The sequence below is a fragment of the Triticum urartu genome, chromosome 7, assembly GCF_003073215.2.
Source record: "Triticum urartu cultivar G1812 chromosome 7, Tu2.1, whole genome shotgun sequence".
NCBI lineage: Eukaryota > Viridiplantae > Streptophyta > Magnoliopsida > Poales > Poaceae > Triticum > Triticum urartu.
Genome location: NC_053028.1, coordinates 86,142,049 through 86,160,280, shown reverse-complemented (window position 1 = coordinate 86,160,280; position 18,232 = coordinate 86,142,049). Strand labels below are relative to the sequence as shown.

At 45.3% G+C, this 18,232-nt stretch overlaps 1 pseudogene; it reads right to left on the bottom strand.

Moving 5' to 3' along the window:
* Positions 1-8,033: 8,033 nt before the first annotated feature.
* Positions 8,034-9,865, bottom strand: LOC125524365 (annotated as a pseudogene).
* Between the last annotated feature and the right edge of the window lie 8,367 nt (positions 9,866-18,232).

Below are 18,232 nucleotides of genomic sequence, written 5' to 3'. Positions count from 1 at the left end.
TGGGTGAAAATTATTGCTTCGTGCGATTTTAACTACTGCGTGCGATTTAAACTACTTCTGCACCCCTATTCTGCGAATATACATCCGAAAGTTTATAGAAATGAGTATGAACATTCACATTACCAAGTTTTTCTTTCATTTTCTTTCTTCTTTAGGATAATACCAATGTAATTCATTCCTCCCAAGGCTTCTGTTTTTGTTTTCATTTTTTGTATTTGTTTTTTTTACGGCAACAATTTTTGTTTAACCGGGTCGTTGTGTCGATCTTAGTTCCACCATCTTAAAGTCCATAGTGTAAGAATATTGTTGGAATCCGATATGACCGGTGTACTTATCATGTGATTAATTAAGAAAAATTCCTTAATTCCTTTTTTTGTCTCCTTCCATTAATCATATAATTTCGATGTACGTGTGTACAAGTAAATATACCTGTCAATATATAAACTGTGATGGTCATATAGTGATTGTTCATAGGAAAAAAATGGCTAAAACCAGAAAAAATCAGGCACCTGTCACACAGGTGGTCCCAACTTTAAAATGCCGATCTAAATACTTTGACTTGAGACCAGGTGCCTATACACCACAAGTTAAATAGGCACAATCTTCGTCAGGTAGTAGTAAACAAGTACTAAGATGTTTGCAGCTTCATAGATTTTTTTAAAAAGAAATATACTAATATCACGGAGATACCAATTACATCCAACCTGTGCATCAACAAAAAATCATAAAGACATCTAAGATACACACAATCTGGAAAAAAATTGGCCTTGGTAAAGTGATCAACTCCTCTCAGCATCAGCACATAGCCAGCACCAAAGACAGCATTCTGAAAACATAAAAGGCCTTCAAAAACGACGTCTTCAAGAAGAAAATAATACATAAGCGCTGTCGTTGTTGCAGCTTCATAAATGTCTGCTGAACACACATCAAGCAAAACATTTTTGTTTCATTTGCCCACAGTAGTCGATTGTCTCCTGAGCGTGAAACAACAAAGCCACGTAGCAATGGCTGCTGCATTGTGTATGTGACGAACCTGCAGCTACATAGAATTGGTATGCGACTCTGCGTTACTCGATCGCATAGAGGAAAACGATCAAATACGGCCAATTCTAACACTTTGCGCGCGCAATGTGAATCATCGTCGTTGCCGCTTCATATGGATGCGAGCACCTTGCATGTGCCTGGCTTTTTTCCCTCTCTTTTCCTGTACACGCACTGACACATGCATGTCTTACATCAAGACATGCATGTGTACTTTATCTTCCTTCTCTCTTTTAATTCCATCATTTTTCATTTTGTCTTGACAATTTAGATGGTTTATATCTTTAAAACCATAATTGCGTTTTTGAAACTTTTTACATATTTGAACTCGTGGCGTCAAGCCCTTCAGAACAAGATCAGTTTTGGATACAGTTGAAATACATTTTTGTTTGAAACAGTGAAGAACTTTCTGAATAGTCAGTTTGCACTTTATTAGAAATATTAAAGAACTTCCCTAGAAATTTTATTCGGAACCGAAGAACTTTGTTAACACGTTGTCTAAACTTTGTCATAAAAATCAGAAGAAATTTATATACACAGTGTGATTTTTAGTTCATGATGGGTTAAAAAAAGGAATCTCCAGAATATCAATTTGTATGCGATCTTAATTAGCATCCACATAGGTTAGGCACGCAACTAAAAAGTTGTAGTCACATAACTTGCGTCGGATGTGTAGTTTGGTGTTAAAACTTAAAAAATACGGTTTTTTGGTCATCTAACTTGTGTTTCGGTGCAAATACGATCACTCTGGCTGTCTGCACGCGTATCCGCCGCCCGCGTGGCACGCATGTTAGCGTAATGCATTTTTACATATAAGCCCCTTGATATTTAATTACCCTCAAAGTTCCTCAAATAAAATAAAAAAGCCTCCAGCCGATGGTTTTGAACCCACTACCACCTAATAATACACTGGCATGTAAATTCACCTCACCAGCGCATGTTGACCTTAGAAGTGCACTACTAATTTTTTTTAAAGGAGGCCATCGACTAATAAATATTTAATTATACACATATAAGCCTCAAGTGAATGACAGGTGCAATAGGATTGTGGTCAACGCTGTCAACTTTTCTTGGTCAATCAGATAAATGGGCCCAAATGCCACTAACTGGTTAAGGTTAGAGTCTAACTGGATAATTTAGGATTGGGGCCAGAAGTCAGTGGGACACTAACAACATGTTAGGGTAATCTATGCAGGGCCTGCCTGTCCGTCGGTCAACCATGGGTTCTTCACCCGCACGTGGATAATTTTTCTAGAAAAGGTGCCTGGCGGAGTTGATCTACCTTGAACATGGGTGCGCGTGAGCTAACCACTGCACCAAGCAACTATTTGTGTTCATAAAGAGAGACACTGAATTTTCTATTTTTGCAATAATGACGACTACTCGTATCCAAATTTTTTGGAATGAATTTCTATTAAGAGAAAAATTGTTAAAGGCCGAAATTTTTGAATTTAAACAAGAGAAGCTAGTCTAAAAATACATGGACGTAACTTAAATCCTTAGATAGGCATACTATATCAGACCCTCTTTTTGGAAAAAATGTATTATTCATGCTCATTTAAAAAAATTGTGTTAGTTAAAATATTGCTCTCAGTGCCGCAACAATGAATTGGATTCATGACTTTCTATAAGAAACGAGTCAGGCTGACTTTTAAACTAAACATATTTAGACACTAAAAATGAATTCAAAATTTCGGGCAAAAAAACCCGGGATTGCTGAGATATTTCAAAAACCGGATTTTGCAGCCCCTTCCAAAAAAAATCGGAAAAAAGGATCTTGCTCAAGAACAAGTTTGTTACATTTTGGTTTAAACATTATACCTTTTGAAGCGTTTTATAATTTGAATTACAATTGACAGTTTCTGGCAAAAATAGTTTTTTCGTAAACGTATATTTGTGGCCGAACCTGGTAAAACGGAACCAGTCTAAAAGCAAATGTATCTCTTCGTAACCATGGAATTGTCTTTATTGTGGTGGTTCTCTAGTGTTTGCGTATATGGAAAGTCTTGAGTTCGAATCCCCACCTATTGCCTTTTTATTTCTCACTTGTTCGGATCCATACGTGCTGATGGGGTCTTTTGTGTGTTCAAATATAGAGTGAGGGTTGTTTCTGCAAAAAGATGCGCGGGCATGTTGCACCAATTTTTTTCATTCGTTGACAGTGGGCCACAGCCCAGCTGGCATGCCATATAAGCACGGGATACGTCCCGATACGGACAAAGTGACCGTATTCGTACAAGATGACAAATTATGTGACCACAATTCTGTATTTTACAAATTTTGTAACCAAACTGAACATTGAGCGCAAGTTGTATGACTTCCAGTGATATTATCTCAAAAGAATTCTACTTCAGTATTGCCTCCTCAGAACGTCATCAATGCAGCCCTTGTGACAAAGAATATAAAGGGCTGTACCATGCATTGCATGGCTGATAGAGTGGTGGGCCTCATCGATTGGGCACCACGCTTGATGAGCAGCAGCGATTCGAGTTACGCGCGCATAGAGTTAGGAAAAATCCATGTCCGAAAACGATCGACGAGCAATGTGATTTCCAAAAATATAAGGACCACGATAACACCCGAATGTTCGGGGAGGGGAGGGATCAGACCGAACGTTTTGTTCGATCGGGAGAGAGGACCGAACGAACAATTTTGTTCGTTACGATCTCCATCCCTCGCGAACGACCTACCGCTCGCCTTCAGCGGGTCAGCCCAATGGCTCCAACGGACAGGCCCAAAAACGCCAATGAATTGAAGAATTAAAAAAACAAAGAGTTGCATTTTCTGTTGGCCCACAAACTGCTACTGCGTCTCCCAAAAAATAGATAGAAACAAAAAGAGGCCTAAAAATGCACTGGACCAAGAAAACTCTCCTAGAAAATAATCTAGAAAATCCATACTACGCTAAAAAAGTTGCCATGCTCTAATGAACAAAACTACCATATAATCATGAAAAAAGGGTACTTATATTTACATGATTTGCCATAATGTTCATACACACTTCATTACAACTGAGTGTGGAAAGTATGCCATGAAATTATGACAAAATAGAAAAAAAAATGGACATATAGGATAGAAGAAAAAAGATTTCTACAAAAAATTGCCATTGGGTGTGTATAAAAAAATTCTGAGCAATGTCATATCAATCGATCGAAAATTTCTTAACTTTACCATCTTTCAAATACACAATGTAAAAAGCAGGAAAATTTGCCATGGCAAATTAAAATAAAATTTGCCATGTATGTAAATAAAAGTATTTTTGTCATGGAAAAAATTAAAAATTCCCATGGAAACACAAGTATATTTACCATGTACATAGTAAAATTTGCCAAGTTCCGAAAATTGTAAATTTGCCACCATATTTAAATTAAAAATTGCCATGCTCTTTACAGTAAATTTGACATGGCAAAAAGAAAGTAAAATTTTCCATGTTATTAAAAAGTATATCATGGCAAAAATGGATTAAATTTGACTATGGAAAAAATGGAGTAATTTTGCCATTGAAATAAATTAAAAGTTGCCATGGCTACACAAGTATATTTGCCATGTTACATATTAAAAAATTCATGTTCTGGAAATGTCAATTTGCCATCATATTTAAATAAAAAATTGCCATGCTCTATACAATAAATTTGCCATGTCAAAAAACTAGAGTAAAATTTGCCATGTCATTAAAAAGTAAAGTTGCCATGGCAAGAAAAACATAGAAAAATCCCACTTTTGGCCGTGAATAAAAGTATTTTTGCCATGCCCTGTGAACTACAATTGCCATGTACGATTTGCCAAAAACATCTTAAGTTTGCCATGTTTTTGAAACATGCTAAGTTGCCATGTTTCTGCACATCTATAACTTTGCATGTTTTTGAACATGGCAAAGTTGCCATGTTTTTGAAACATGCTAAGTTGCCATGTTTTGAATATCTATAACTTTTCCATGTTCTCGAACATGGCAGAGTTGCCATGGCAAGTTTGCCATGTTTTTGAGCCTCCTAATGCTCCTGTTGAACCAACCCAAGTGGCTAATACTTAGGTTGACGTGAGCCTCCTAATGCTCCTGTTGAAGGTAAAGTTTTGTCATGGCAAAATGAAGTAAAATTGACATGGCAATTTTTTTTCTCTTCTTTGTTTTGCTATGGCAATAATACAGGTAATTTGGCATGGTTAGATAAAGTAAATTTGGCATGGTCCAAAAAAGGTGTATTTGCCATGAGCAATTGGAGTAAAATTTGCCATATATGTTAGATTAAATTTGCCATGACAAATGAAGGTAATATTTTGCCATGGCAAAATAAAGTAAAAATTGACACGGCAAAGTAGAGAAAAAATTGCCATGTATGTTAATATAAATTTGTCATGGCAATGTAGGTAAAGTTTTGCCATGGCAAAAATAAAGTAAATTTTGACATGACAAAAATAGATGGTTAAAATTGCATGGCAAAATGTAGGTATATTTGCCATGACAACAAAGTAAAATGTGCATGCTGCAAATTAAGATTCGCCATACTTGATGAGCATTCAGTTGACTGAAACATGGTTGCTGTTAATGCAGATGTGTATAGCCTTCAGTTTGACTGGAAAAAAGGCTAGGGAGAAGATACAATAAGATTGTTGCCTGCACTGTCTCTGTTTTTGTCCAGAAGATCTTGCCATCTGCTGAAAAAATCATACCTCCAAGATGGACAACTGTTGTTGCCACTCCACTCACGTCAATTCCAAGTCCAACAACCGCTGCCTCGTCAGGCACCTCCAACATGCGCCGTTCACATCGGCCTACCCCTCGAGCAGGCGAGCAGCAACACCATTGCCCTCCAACGTTGCAAGTACCTCCGCCGTCGCTAACACCGGGCGCGCCATCCCGGAACTCGGCCGCCACCGCCGCCACCTCGAGACCATCCCATGGTCAGCGTCCACCGCACCTCACCATAGACCTCGTCTCCATCGTAGCCTCCACCTCCATCCTTCTCCCTCGCCACCGCTGACGTCGGGCGCGGTGCCGAATCTCGTCAGCCACCACCACCGCATCGAGGACCACCGCCAGGGGCCTGCCGTGCTCCTTCCGCCAAGGACCGGCGAGCTGCGAAGCTCCTCGCACCGCGATCGCCGCCGAAGTCGCTCCTCGTGGCCGGCGCCGGGCTGCGGAGCTCCTCAACGCGCGGTCGTCCCGCAGGACCTGCCGCTCCTTGTGGCCGCCGCCAAGCTGTGGAGCTCCTCGCCGTGTGGTCGCCGCCACAGGGCCTGCCGCTCTCCTTGGCCGTCGCCAGGCTGCGGAGCTCCTCGTCGATGATGCGCATGGCGGATGCGGGGGAGGGAGAGGAGGGAGCTATTGAGTGGGTGGAGAGGAGAACTGTAGGAGATTAGGCTGTCTCGGGGGCTGGCCTCGTTCGGGACGAATTCCTAAATGTCCGAACGCTTTCGCATGAATAGAATTCAGCGCTGAGATTCGTGCATGGAAACTAACGGCAGCAAAGGCGTTCGGAGATTCTAAAACGTTTTAGGTTCGGGAGTTATAGATTCCGAAAAGTAAACGATCGACGGGAAATACCCCATGGTTCCTGGGTACATATATACCCTATATGAGGATTTATTTTTAATAGTTAAACAAAAAGTCAAAATAATTAAGAAACTATTTTTAGAATAAAGTTGACTTACCTGCGCACTAGTATACACAATTTTCATAAAAAAGAAAAGAAAAAAGTCCATTTTACTCCCCTGAATAAAGTGGGTGGTTCACTTTACCCCCTAATCTTTATTTATGTTCCCTTACCCACCTCAACAAACCCAAACCGGACCGAAAACCCCCCAGGCTGGTTTCTCTCCCCCCAGTGCTGATGTGGCGCAGTCAACGACGGTATTGACCCTTGTGGGTCCCACTTGTTAGATAAAGGATTTTACACGGACACCCTTCTCCAAAAATCTAAAAAGCAATCAAGCCCTTCCCTCCTCGTCTCTCCTCTCCGGACGTGCCATGGGTACCGGAGGGCCTGCTTCCCCACCGGAGAAGCATTGGCGCGGGCGTCGGAGCAGCAGCCGCCGCTAGAGGGCCGGCTGCGGCCAAGCTGCCGCGGGAGCCGGACACTTGCTTGCGGGCGGGAGCAGCAGTGGTGGCGGGCGCGACGGGCGGGAGCAACGGCGACGCCGGGCGCAAGCAACGGAGGCGCCGGCCTCGACGAGCGCGAGCACCGGCCGCGCACGGGTGGGAGCAGCAGCCGCGGAAGGCTTCACGTTCGTGCGTTGTGACGACCTGGTCAACGGTGTGCCGCCGGTGTGCACTTCGACCCGTCCGCCGTCCCTGCTCCTCGTCGGCGCGCACTTTGACCCGTCCGCCGTCCCTGCTCCCTGCCGGCGAGTCCAGCCTGCTGCTCTACTCCGTGGAGTGGCCCTGTACGAGCACAGGCGCCGCTGCCACCTCTATGGAGGACAGGCGAGGAGGCAGCCGACGGGGGCAGGAGCTGATTTCTTTTTTCATTTTTGAAGGAGGGTATCTTTGTGAAATTACAGGGACTATTTTTTAAGGAGGGTACCTGACAAGTGGGGGCCACTAGGGTCAATACCGCTGTTGATTGCGCCACGTCAACAGTGGGTGGATAGAAACCAGCCTGGAGGGTTTTCGGTCCGATTTGGGTTTGCTGAGGGGGTTAAGGGAACAGAAATAAAGATCAGGGGGTAAAGTGAACCACCCACTTTATTTAGGGGAGTAAAATGGACTTTTTTCAAAAGAAAACTATGTTAACTTCACAGCGAAAAAGACAAAAAATATTTGCTACTATAGGTCACTATTCATGCTATTATGACCGGAAATTTGTCTTTTTGAAAAGAAGTCAAAGAGGAATTTTATGTTTTTGCCACTTTTCTCACTAGTACAATGAAAGGTCAAGTTTTTATCAAAAATACTTCTAGAATTTTTTGACTTTTTGTTGAATTACTGAATTTTTTTCGCATATAAGGTACATATGTACCCAGGAACCAAAAGTTCCCCTCCACGATCGACGAGCTATTCAAGCGGCACGACCAGCCGGAGTATGACGGCCTCGCCAGCGCTCGTACCCCTCCAGCGCGAGCTCCGCGCGCCGCCGCACCTTCTCCTCGGAGGCAAGAAGCTCCTGCGCCGCGGCCGCCGCCTTGGCGCTGTCCAGCTCCTTCTCCGCAGCGGCGAGCTTGGCCTTCGCCTTCACCAGCTCCGCCTGCACGGCCCGGTTCGCCGCGGCGAGTTCGGCGTTCGCCTTGGCCACCGCCGTCTCGGTGGCTCGCTTCGCGGCAGCCAGTTCGGCATTCGTCTTCACCTTCTCCGCCTCGGCCGCGGCTAGTTCGGCCTTCGTCCTCACCGCCTCGGCCTCTGCCGCGGTGAGCTCGCCCTTCATCTTCACCACATCCGCCAGAGACGCGGCGAGCTCGGCCTTCGTCTTCACCAGCTCGGACTTAGCCTTCTCCCGCTCCGCGTCCGCCGCTCTCTTTACCACGGCGAGCTCGTTCTTCGACTCCTCCAACTGCTTCCGCAGCGCCGCGGCCTCGCGCTCCCTGGCCACCAGCTTCTTCTCCAGCTCCAGCTCATAGTTCGCATGCTGAACACAACAATAAGATCGATTGGGCTGCGTCAATGTAACGATTTCCCATGGTATTCGCTGGCAATACCTGACGAATCGCTGCGTCGATGCCAGCCCGACTTCCCATGGCATCTGATGGCTCGTTCGCCGCGAACACGCGCTCCAGCTGCGGCTCGGTGGCGCCCTGCAGCAGCTCCCGTGCAACCTCCCAGTCTGTGGTGTGTCCATGGTGCCTGCTGGGGAAGTGCTGTGGCGGTGGCGAGTGCACTGAGGGCAGAACTGAAAGAGGCGGAACCTCCTCCACGCCGTTGGCTTCCTCCCAGGTCCTCTTCTTCGCCGACGCCGACGCGGCCGCCTTCCCCGCCGGCATAATCTTCATCATGTCGTGGACAGAGGGATCCATACCTTTCGAACAGGAAGTAGTACGAGTTGTAGAAGGCGGCGGCGGCGGGGATGCTGCGGTTATCATGGCGCCAGCAAGGTTGGTTTTGCAGGGATAGCGGCGCTGCCATGGGCACGTAGCAGGGAGCAGGTCCCTGAGATCAACAGCGGCGCCACCGTGAGCAGCCAGCAGCTTCACCGCCGATTCGTTTTCCTCAACGGTGAGCGCCGGGATTCCGAAGGAGCGCCTGGGCGGCTCGCCCCAGTCCACCGCGCAATGCCACGGCGCCGGCGACGAGAGGAAGAAGAAGTCGTGTTTCCAGCCCACGATGGATTTGGAATTCCGGTTGGGCATCCCCGTGAAGCGCAGGCCCGAGCTGCCCCCCCTGGACACGAAAAAGTACCACCCTTTCCTGTGCTTTCGGTCGTAGACGGAGAGGTGGAAGAAGCGCCGGAACACCGCGAGCGACGGAGGCACGTCGGCAGAGCGGCAGAGCTCCAGGAAGCCCTCCATGACGCGCCACCCGTTGGGCGTGAGCTGCGCCGGCGCGATGCCGAAGTGGGCGAGGACGTCGCGGAAGAAGCCGTCCAGCGGGACGCGCATGCCGGCCTCCAGTGCGCGCGCGTACACGCAGATGGCACCCGGTGGCGGCCGTGAGTTCGCGCGCAGGTCGTCGGCGGGGCGCGCGGTGTACTGATCCTTGGGCACGCCGTACTTGTCGCAGAGCGCGTCGACCTCGCCCTGGGTGCGCAGGAAGGAGGCGAAGCCCTCGGCGCCCGTGCCTCTCGTTGGCATGGCAGCGTCGGGGGCGAGGATTTCTTCTGTGGTGACCTCGCCATGTTCCGGGTCGACGGAAGGCATGGTGCGAGTTGGTGGTCGTGCTAGCTAGAAGAGAGATCTGTGCACACTACTATGTTATTCATAGCAGTAACTACTCCCGTGATCAGAGGCACGCAGGCCCTTTGACATGGAGAGGTGGCTAAAGAAGAGGAGGAAGTTACAACAGATACATGCAGTGCTGTTACAGTTACACATATACTATGCCCCAATCCTTAAGTGAACACATCAGAAAATTGCAATCCGCGGTTGGATGATTAAGGGACAGTGGTATCCCAGCCCATCAGGTTTCAAATTCTGATGCTCGCATTTATTTTAGGATTTCCGGCGATGCGCATTCAGTGGGAGGAGACGTTCCCGTCGACGACGAGGTGCCTACGGTGACTTCGTAAATCACAAGATGATATGTCGGCTCAGTCTTTCGAAGGTGCTCATATGGGTAGGATGAGTGTATGCGCGTGCATATGAGCACTTGTGTCTGTACTGATGTTCAAAAAAAAGCAAATTGCAATCCAGAGGGTACATGCAGAACTCTTGCCTCTCCCAAGGCGACACGACCCGCACAAAGTGGAGGTCGATTTCGACATGCTTCTTGCACTGGTGTTGAAACGGATTGGGGGAGAGGTAGGTGGCGCTGATATTATCACATTAGACAATCATGGCGCGCGCTGGAGGGCGATGGAGTTCCTGAAGTAGTTGGCGCACCGACGTAGTTTCTGCAACGCAATTCGCGACGACCTTGTATTCCGCTTCTGCGCTCGATCGTGATATAGTGGGTTGTCTTTTGAGGGCCAGGAGATGAGATTAGACCCAAGAAAAACACAAAAGCCGGATGTGGACTTCCTGGTGTCGGGGCATCCGGCCCAATCAGCGTCAGAATAGGCCACGAGATCAGAGGACGTGGACTTGTAAAGTTGAAGCCCAAAGTGCGAGGTGCCCTTACATAGTGTAGGATTCTTTTGACGAGCTGTAGATGGAAGGTACGAGGGTCATGCATAAATAGGCAAGCCTGCTGGGGGCCAGTTCTTTTCGGCGATTCTCCCAGAATCACCCCCTCCCCAGCTTCTCCCAGAATTGTCACTCCATATTTTTTTACAATCCTATCTAGTTAAGGTCTAATTAGCTAGGATTGTAAAAAATATATGGAGTAGTGATTCTGGGAGAAGCTGGGGAGGGGGGTGATTCTGGTAGAATCGCCCAAAAGAACTGGCCCTGGACAACATATGATATGTCCGGTCGAGTGATGGTACGATATGTAGGGCCCAAGTAAGACTCCTATAAAGAGTAGGACCGGATACGGGATCGCCATCCATGGAGGAAAGTTTGGATTTAGTATCCACGGGGTGGGAATCGGGTTGCGGTGAACCATGTTGGCGCGGTCCAATATCTCGAGTGCGTACTGCTGTTGGGATACAAACAAGCCGGTGGGAGAGCGAATAACATTAACACCGAGAAAGTGATGTATATCACCAAGGTCAGACATGGCAAACTCGGAGCATAGAGATGTGATGATGGAACTTAGTGTGACTGAATTGTTAGCAGTAAGAATAATGTCATCTACATAGAGTAGGAGATATGCAATGGATGAGCCATGTCCATAAATAAAGAGGGATGTGTCACATTTGGAATAAATAAACCGTAAAGAAAGAATGAAGGATTTGAACCTCAAGAACCAAGTGCGAGGAGCTTGTTTCGAGGCAAACATGGTTGGGGTGAGAGGTGTCGATGAATCCAGTAGGCTGCGTGCAATAAACCGTCTCGCCAAGCTCACCATGTTAGAAGGCGTTCTTGATATCAAGTTGATGAATGGGCCAAGAATGAGAGGTGGCAAGACTGAGAACAACACGTACGGTGGCCAGTTTGACAACATGCAATAAAGATTTCAAGCCTTGTAAACATACATGCAAAAATAGTGTGTGCATGTCATACTATTGTTTTGTTTTTTAAGCATGTTTATAATCACCTACATGTACGAATGGTTTTGTGAAACTTCTGGCAAGAAGCTTTATGTTATAACATGTGACACATCCATGAGTTTTTCAAAAAAAAATTGAAACTTTGGGATGTATATATATGTTCTCAAAATAGGGTGCGGACGCAAGGAGGGGAACTTTTGGTTCCTGGGTACATATGTACCCTATATTCCAAAATAATTTAGTAATTCAACAAAAAGTCAAAAATTTCTAAAAATATTTTAGATAAAAACTTGACCTTCTATTGTACTAGTTGATAGAACATGCGGTTGCCCCATGTTTGGTTTTGGTAATTGATGACAATCTCTATGGACTAATGGTTGCCTTGAGTTATATTTGAAGGTTTTGTCCATAGACTTTTCTTGGAGTACATGTGTTGGTTTGAAGAAGAGTTTGTTTCGACCAAGGTGCTATTCAAGGAATTACCTAAAGATTGGTCTTGTGAGAGGTTGATCAAGACTAAGTTAAAGAGTGAATCAAGATGATCAACCCACAAAGCATAGAAGATGTACCGAGAGGGATCAAGTGATCCCATGGTATGGTAAGCATTGTCAATTACGCTTTGTGTACTAACCCATGGTCTTCGTGAGGGTTCTTTGTGGGGTTAGGTTGCGGTGTGCAAGTTCAAGTGGAGCACCACGAAGAGATCAAATGCTTGAAGCTTGTTGTCCTTTGTGGTGACAATGGACTGGTGAAGATGTGCGGAAGAGTAGCTCGCCCATAGTAAAGTATGGGGGAGCAATCAACTAGTCTTCATCGACTCAACACAATCAAGAAAGGTTGCGGTGCAAGTTCAAGTGGAGCATCACGAAGAGATCAAATGCTTGAAGCTTGCCGTCCATTGTGGTGACAATGGACTTATGAAGATGTGCGGAAGAAAGGCTCACCCATAGTGGAGTATGGGGGATCAATCAACTAGTCTTCATCGAACCAACACAATCAAGAAAGGTGGTCCAACTTGAGGGAGTCAAGATCGTCATCATTTAGCTCAAGTGGACCATGTGCAAGGCAAAGGTTTGCCCTTGATAGGTTTTCTATTTTACCGGTCTCATGATGGTAGTTGGGAGACCGGGTTATAGGATCGATTGCCATACTATCAAGGGGGGCTCTCAATGAGTAGCTTGATCGTATCGTTCGTTGAGAGCTCAAACTATTGCATCCTTGCATCATCTTTCTTGGTTCTTGTTTGGTTCTCTTTGTGAGTCTTAGAGCTTACGGTCATCTTGTTGACAAGCTTGAGTTCATCGAAAACGGAGTTCGCTTGCATCTTCTATGATGTTTTCGATGTTGGAGGTTTTGTCGGTTCTTCTCGGTTGGAGGTTTCACTCCTCTTTTTGTTAGGCATACCTCTCCTGCCTCTTCTTACTATAACCAGTCGCTGTTTTGATGCTACTCGTCGTCTTGTTTCCAATAAGCTTGAGTTTGCTCAATTCGAAGGTCATATGCAGAAGTTATGGCAATTCTGGTTTTTTTGAGTGTGGTTTTTGTCAGCGTCCCAGCGGTAGTACCGTGGTACCCAGCGGTAGTACCGTTGAGGAGACACAAGCGGCAGTACCGCTCCGCAGCGGTAGTACCGGCGGTGACTCCGTAGCAGTACTACCGTTGGCTTATCAGGTCCCTACCGCGTCGATTCGAGGGGTCTTTTCCTGTGTCGGATTGTGCGGTACCTCGCTGCGGCAGTAGTGCGGCAGTACCGCTCCTTAGCGGCAGTACCGCCCTTCCTCCGCGGTAGTACCGCCCGATTCCCTCTTTCCCTTTACCCTTCGTTCTGCGCGGCAGTACCGCCGAAGGGTGCGGTAGTACTGCCTAACCCAGCGGTAGTACCGTTGTCTCCTACGGTACTACCGCCCCAAGGTTCATGTTTTGTTGCTCCTTTTCCCTGTTTCTTCCGCTTGAGCGGTAGTACCGCTCATGGAGCGGTAGTATCGCTCGTGTGCGGGCTGAGCACATAACGGTTGGATTTTCCCCCTCCTATAAAAGGGGGTCTTTTTCCCCATTGAACCTTATCCTTTGAGCTCGTGTTCTTCCCCATTGTTGACCTTCTTCGAGCTTGCTAACTCTCAATCTCTCCATGGATTCTTGCTAGTTTTTGAGGAAAAAGAGAGAGGAGATCTAGATCCACATTTCCACTAATCACTTTCTCCTCTATGTGAGGGGAACCCTTGGATCTAGATCTTGGAGTTCTTAGTGTTCTCTTTCTTGTTCTTCCTCTCATTTTTCTCCCTAGCATTAGTTGCTTCGGTGGGATTTGAGAGAGAAGGACTTGGGCACTCCGTGTGCCCTTGCCATTGCATTTGGTGCATCGATTTGAGTTCTTCACGTGATACGTGGAAGTTACAAGTTGAGAAGCTTATTACTCTTGGGTGCTTGGTACCCTTGAGCTTGTTCCTCTTGGGTGCTTGGGCGCCCTAGATGGTTGTTGGTGTTCGAAGCTCAATCATTGTGGTGCAAAGCTCCGGGCAAGCGTCGGGGTCTCCAATTAGGTTATGGAGATCGCCCCGAGCAATTTGACGGGTACCGGTGACCGCCCCCAAGGGTTGCCAAAGTGTACAGGTTCGGTGACCGCCCCCAAGGGTTGCCATTTGTACAGGTTCGGTGACTGCCCTCAAGGGTCCCTTAGTGGAATCACGGCATCTTGCATTGTGCGAGAGCGTGAGGAGATTACGGTGGCCCTAGTGGCTTCTTGGGGAGCATTGTGCCTCCACACCGCTCCAAACGGAGATTAGCATACGCAAGGGTGTGAACTTCAGGATACATCGTCGTCTCCTCGTGCCTCGGTTATCTCTTACCCGAGCCCTTTACTTATGCACTTTACTTTGTGATAGCCATATTGTTTCTTGTCATATATCTTGCTATCACATAGTTGCTTATCTTTCTTAGCATAAGTTGTTGGTGCACATATGTGAGCCTAGTTGTTTTAGGTTTTGTGCTTGGCAAATTAACCACTAAGTTTATTCCGCATTTGTTCAAGCCTAAACCGTAATTATTTTAAAACGCCTATTCACCCCCCTCCCCCTCTAGGCGACATCCACGATCTTTCACTAGTGAGAAAAGTGACAAAAACATAAAATTCCTCTTTGACTTGTTTTCAAAAAAGACAAATTTCGGGTCAAAATAGTATGAATAGTGACCTATAATAGCAAATAAATTTTGTCTTTTTCGCTGTGAAGTCAAAATAGTTTTCTTTTTTTGAAAATGTGTATACTAGTGCGCAAGTAAGTCAACTTTATTCTAAAAATAGTTTCTTAACTATTTTGACTTTTTGTTTAACTATTAAAAATAAAACCCCATATAGGGTACATATGTACCCAAAAACTTATTTTTAGGGTGCTCTGGACTTTTTGGCTGTGTGCATCTAGCTATGCAGAGGCCGGGCTTTCTTTCAATATGATTGTATCATCTCGATATATCTATTCAATGAAAAGTCCTATATCAAAAAAAATGTACCCAGGAACCATTAGGTATTTCCCGCGGACGCAACCAGTTCCGACAAATCCATTGGGAAAATTAAGGTTAGTGCATGTAGTATTGCAGAGAGCAACTCAAGCAGTATCCCAAAATTTTGAAACATTGAACCCTTATATTAATACAGAGTAACGGTAGCTCAATCAATTAAAATGTTTTATTTCCCAGTCAAAATTTGTGGACGTATGTTCAAGGTATTTTCATCAATTTGGTTCTTCTTTTTGCAGGGATGATCAATTTGGTTCATGTTCTAGAAAAAATAAAACCAATTCTACACTCGTATGAATCTCCTGTTTACATCAGATGATTATTAGTGGTGATTTAGAAACAGAAACGGTTATTTCCCAGTCACCTACGAAAGAGTAATTTCTGACATAACCTCAAATTTCATCTTCCAGACCCCACTCTCCGATATATGATAAATATTTTATCAGCAGCATCGCTAATATCATAGTTCAACAAAAGTAAGCCCTCATTTGGCATTAAAACTTGCGTCCAAAATATTTATCGGCATTTTAAATGGTAATGGTTGCAAGCAATGGTACGATCTATCGAAAAAATGTCAATAAATTATACCATGAATTGACTTGCTAGAGTGGTTAGCATAAATCACCATTGGCAGCTCAAAAATAATAAAAATAAATAATCACTGTCCAGCATACATTCGTCACACAGGCAAGGCCAAGAGCTCACCCGCAAAAAAAAGAGGCAATGGCAGGAGCTACGCCATCGTGCGCTGCCTCATCGATTCCTCCTTTTTTATCTCCCGATCCCTAGCTTTCTCCTGCCTCCCCACGCATGAGTTGAGTTGGTGAGACCGAAAAGAAAGCATGGTGCAATCTTGCAGAGAAGTTGGTCTTCTTCTTGTTTGAATGAACAGAACTGCCTTTGGTTCATTGGTTGCAGCCTTGCAGAGAAGCAAAGATAAATCTGACAAAAGCTTTTTGTTTTTTTACCCAACCAACACGATAACCACCATTGCAGAACATTCTTTAAAACGGCCGTCAAGTCACACTTGTACTAGCCAGCTACTCGTTGCTCATGGTCTCTGAAAGAAAACAGAGTCCATTAGTAGTTGTCTAATATTATTGAATTGTATTTGAGTTAAATTTAAATGATTACATATCAATATGTATACTTTGGGTTAACACACTCTCCTTATATGCTTTCCAATGAAACTCGGAGTCAAGAGGCATTATGTTCCAACGAATATGTTGTCCATAACCAATATTATACCTTCCGATTAAGTCTGCTCCATCACTTTCTTCCATCCAATTCAACCTTCTTTGAAGATCAACCACAACCTCCTCAAGGCTAGGACTTGTGGGAAATACCATCACCACCGGCTTTTTTTTTTGGGTCACCATACTCCGCGTCTTCCTTCTCAAAGGAAACAAAGTCCACATGATGCACATTCACGGTCCTCGCCATCTACAATCATAAACACCAAAATGCATCAACAAAAATAGCAAAATTGGATGACCTAGGGTTTCCCCAAATCGCCACAATGCGGAATTTCAACCAATGAAAACAGGAAGAATGATGGAGAATACCTTGAGGGGTCGAAGGGGAGGATAAATCACTGATTTGGAGCTCCGGTCCACGAAATTTTATGGGCATTAGGGAGGGTCATGAGTGGGGCGGCTGGGGTGGAGAAGGGGAAAAGAGAGGGTTTGTGATGGGGAACAGAGGAGCCTGGCGCCCTGGGCAGGGGCGTCATGCTGCTGACCATGGCGCCCTGGCCTGGGGCGCTATGGGGCCATGCCCTGCCAACATGGCAAGTCATCGGCGACTCGTATGACGCCTTTGATCAGGGGATCATGTTGTTTACCATGGCGCTCCAGATGCGGGCGTCAGCCATTTCGTGAAATATTATTAAAACAAGGTCATTTTGTGCTGAGTTTTGACCAAAGGGCCAGTTTTGTCATTTTTCACCGCACACAAAAGCGCCTACATTTGTCCTAGCGTGGGCAGTGTCAGGTAGACAGAGCGAGCAGCCGAAGCAAAAGATTGGTTGGTTTGCTGTTTTTTTTTTTTTTGAGCATTGTTTGGTTTGCTGTTGATCCAGTGATACGCTGCTCCTGCTAGTACTGTACTAGGCATGAAACTGGCGAGAGAGCGAAAACAAAAGAGAAGAAAGCAGCCGTGGGCCAACCAAACGACACAAGACTTTCGGAGTGGGAAAAACGACAATGGACTTTTCTCTGGCTCTGAAACAGGAGCGACTGGGCGTGCAGGGGGCATACAAAAGCCATAGGCATCTCTCTGCATTAAGAGAAAATGAAAATAAATATTTTTTTAGGGAGGGGGGGGGGATGAAAATGAAACAGAGTAAATATCAGATGATCATATTTTTTGTGTTATACATTCGCACACTCAGCAATTATTTCACTTTTTATCAATGCTCCCGACTTCTCGGGCAGATTACTTTAGATCACCCAAACTACTGAAATGAAGGAGGCGCCGATTTAGTTGCAAACGTTGCCGCGGGTTGCCATCTGAACTCTTGCGGCACCGGTCAAGTTCGGTCAATGACTCAAGTACCAAATTCGATAGCAAAAAAATGGTCATTGGTTAAAAAGCTTTTTCAGGAATAGCGAAAAAAATTGGCACCGATTGGCATTTCTGCTATCTTTTGTGCCATTTGAAGATGTAGAAATGATGTTGTGTTTGAAAAGAAAACGATTAGTGATCCAATTGCGCTGATAAAAAATAAGCATGTCACTAGATAACAAGTTGGGCTATTTTGCAGATAAAGGAGGAAAACAAAATGATGCTGGCAGCAAGACTTATCAAAAAAGTGGCAAATGAGATGTACGGAGCTTCGCTGGTGTGACGTCCGGGATTGCTTTGCATTTGTGGCTAAAAGATTGCTCCTTCACAGTCTCCCTTGTCAATCAAGCTCGAACAAGTGTGGTGGAAAACTTGATTCCTTGATGTCTTACCCCAATTCTCTATGTTTACTTTATTTGCTAAAAACGTGTCCTCATCTA